This window comes from Pseudophryne corroboree, unplaced genomic scaffold (genome assembly GCF_028390025.1).
Source record: "Pseudophryne corroboree isolate aPseCor3 unplaced genomic scaffold, aPseCor3.hap2 scaffold_2480, whole genome shotgun sequence".
NCBI lineage: Eukaryota > Metazoa > Chordata > Amphibia > Anura > Myobatrachidae > Pseudophryne > Pseudophryne corroboree.
In genome coordinates this window covers 17,070-20,645 of record NW_026969136.1, presented here as the reverse complement: position 1 = coordinate 20,645, position 3,576 = coordinate 17,070, and the positions used below count along the sequence as shown (strand labels likewise).

At 50.8% G+C, this 3,576-nt stretch overlaps 1 non-coding gene across 1 annotated transcript; it reads left to right on the top strand.

Moving 5' to 3' along the window:
• Positions 1-3,276: 3,276 nt before the first annotated feature.
• Positions 3,277-3,350, top strand: TRNAN-AUU (transfer RNA asparagine (anticodon AUU)). Its single transcript has one exon. It is a non-coding gene; the product is annotated as a tRNA-Asn (tRNA).
• Positions 3,351-3,576: the final 226 nt, after the last annotated feature.

The following is a 3,576-nucleotide window of genomic DNA, read 5'->3' as shown; positions in this document are numbered from 1 at the left end:
AAGTACCCCCCCCATTGAGTCTCGAGGTCACTGCAGTCACCAAGCTGGGTCAGCCAAGAGGGGTGCAGCTTCCAATAAGAGTGCCCCCTCTGACTTCCCACAGCGATAGTCATCAACATGGGGGAGTGGTCTGAGACCCCTCGGGCCTCATAATGAATGTCAATGATCCCCGGGACAAGGGCAGGGGACACTAGCATCAGGTCAATCCTGGAAAAGGAGCCATGAGCACTGGAAAAACAGGAGAACTGGCGGGCCGTAGGGTGACGGAGCCTCCACACATCAACCCACTGCAAGCTATCCAAGAAATCTGCAAACTTAGTAGGGCCACCACTCGCCAGCGCAACACTCGGGGAGTGCCATCGATCCAAGGACAAATCTAGGATGTTATTAAAGTCACCCAGGCATATCACTGGGGTAGTGGGAGATGAAGCGATGAAAGAGGCAGCCTGCTGCAACACAGCATATGAAAAGGGAGGGGGGACATACACCGCTAATATGTAATAGGGCTGGGAGCTCAGTTTACATTCCATAAATACAAATCTTCCATATGGGTCAGTTTTGATCGACAGTAATTCAAATTGCACTGATTTTTTAATCAGAACCGAGACACCCCTAGAAAAGGAAGAGTGAGAGGCGTGGTAAGCCCATCCCACCCAGGCCCGGCGTAAAGACAATAACCTATGTCCCTCTAAGTGGGTCTCACTGAGGCATGCAATGTCCGGGTCATATTTCTTAATCATATTTAAAACCAGAGATCGTTTGATTTTGTTATTCAGACCTCGGACATTCCATGCCAACAGCTTCAGATTAGTCATGACTCCATGTAGACTCTATGTGTCTCCCGGATAGACATTTCCCAGAATACAACTGAGAACCAACATCAGTAATACCAGTAACACATGACGTACATAAACCCAGCATTATAATCCATAGCGTCTGAATTAATAAACATCCTTGCTTCAAAAAAAACTCAGGTAAGAAAAATAACAAACTAAAGAAAGAAAACCAAAAACAGCAGCAAAGAGAGCCGCAACTAGCAGCTTCCCAATTATCCCTCCCCTCCCCGTATACCCCCCAGAACACCGGCATACTTATATCCCAAACCAACAACCCAAACTACCAAGTGCTGAGTAGGCCTAGATTCTCAACTAAACCTCTAACCAACACCACTTGGACGGTAAGTCTTGAGCCACCAATGCAAAGGAGGGGGGCTCCCCGATCTAAGATCGTTCCCTCCGATAGCCCAGACCCAGCTCCTGCAACTCAGGAGATCAGTCCGGAGCCAGCTGTCGAGCACCCGGCGCAAATCTGTCCAGCCATTGTGCCGCTTCCCTGGGGGAATTAAAAAACTTGGTCTCCCCGTCCGCCACAACTCGGAGCCTTGAAGGAAACAGCATGGAATACGGAATGTTGAGGTCTCGCAGACGCCGTTTAATGGGCATAAACTGGGCTCTGTCCTTCTGGACGTCTGCGGCAAAGTCCGGGAAGGCCGACACCTTGACTCCATTACGGACCAGCGGGCCCTTTGTGCGACCTAGGCGAAGAACTGAGTCCCGGTCCTTATAATGTAGGAATTTGGCAATGAAGGTGCGAGGAGGGGCACCAGGAGGTAGTGGCCGAGATGGTATCCTATGTGCACGCTCCACCGCAAATTGGGCCATAAAGGACTCAGCACCATACATCTCCTTGAGCCAAGATTCGAGGAAGTCCTCCGGCTGCGAGCCCTCTTCTCTTTCAGGTAGGCCCACAAATCTGACATTGTTCCTACGCAGTCTTCCCTCCATGTCCAAAAGCTTAGTCTGGAGGGAGGAGACTTGTTGGGTCACCGTGGATACGGACTGCTTCAGGGGTCCACACATATCTTCCAGGTTGGAGACCCTTGTCTCCGCCTCACCCACTCTCTCACGAATGCGCTGGACATCTTGTCGGAGTAAGGATAGGTCACACTGCACCTTCTCCATCTTGTCGGAGAGACGTTGCTCACTGCCAGCTATAGCCTCCAGCACCTGTTGAATAGACGGCGCCTCCGCCACCCCCGGGGAGCCAGCCGCAGACACGGAGGGGGAATCAGAATGGGTAGGAGAGGGAGCCGACGACACCTTGGGTGTGGGTTGTCTGGCATATCTTTCTAGCTTGGCCGCAGCCGCACTTTGGCCTCCCTTAACCATATTGAACAGGAGCAGTCACAACCACCCTAGGGCAGTGTGTTCCGTGTAGAAGTATAATGAGAAGGCGGTAGGAGCGAGGACGCCCTCAATTAGTGGCGGGAAGCAACCGTGCCCAGTCCTTATATCAAAATATCAATGGATAGAAAATACAGGCTTGTGTAGAAGTAGCAGCAATATGTACAGTAATATTGAAGAGGGAGAATCTTGCAGCAACTTCGGAAGGCAAGGGCAGGATGTCGGTGCGTAGCACACTGAAGGATATTAGTGCAGTATAGCGACGCAGTCAGTTCCAATTACTAATGCATCTCTTATGTGGTAGAATGGGAGAGCTGTGCAGCAAAAGACACCTGACTGTGCTTCCAGCAGTATGTTGAGTCAGTATAGGTAGTATAGATACTGAGAGGCTGAGAGTGAGTGAGCAACTGATAGTGAGGTCCCAAATAGCAAAGGCTCACTGGTCACAGGAGAGTTCCATCAGGCAGCCCATCAAATGTGCAGGCATTAGCAGCAGCCTTTATCATTCACTCCCAAAATGGCCGCAGTGTCCCTTCCTCTTCCCCTTCCCCAGGAGTACCTGTTTGTTCTCCCGTCTTCAGGGTCACTTCAGGGACCCAGGTTACAGCCCTGGAGGCAGAGGAGAGGCTATCTCCCCCCCACAGTCCTTTTGCGGGCTCCGGCAGCAGCGGCAGCCCGCCGCTCGAGCTCCGGGTGTCCCGCGATCGAGGCCGCCAAAATCGAGGCCGGGGATCCGGAGAACTTGTAGGCCGCAGGGCCGGATGTCGGTGAGAGCCGCGTCTACGGGACCCGGAGAGCACGGATAGGGACGCCCGGCAGTGCCCAGCAGTGCAGGGTGAGCGATTCGGCCGGGTAGGAGCACCAGAGGGAATAAGGATGGGTATCAGGAGTTTGGTGGCCGGGGAGCTCCCGAGACCTGCTGCCTACTCCTTAGCCGTCGTGGCCACGCCCAAGTACCAATGTGTTTATTCGTTAGTTGATGGAAGAAACATCTTACAAAAACTCTCCAGATTATTGATTTTTTAATGTTTTTCTAGGAAACGTTCTAGATGTATGCTTATTAGCCTTTGTCAGTAGGCACTTTTTGCAAAGTGTCTCTGTGGCGCAATCGGTTAGTGTGTTCGGCTATTAACCGAAAGGTTGGTGGTTCAATCCCACCCAGGGACCTTATTAAACTTGTGATCAGATTTTGGTGATATTTAAGTAGACAAGTCAAAATTTCAAACCCCCTCTTATGGTGTAGGGTACATGGCCTTCTCTGATGTAATCAGAGTTAGATTTGATTCAGTGATTTTATAAAAAACAGCTAGGAAGCACAATTTAGCAGTGGGTTGCAGAGAAAAAAAATATGCTAGCAAAAAAAATCCAATTGAGTGATTAAACAGCTCTTCAT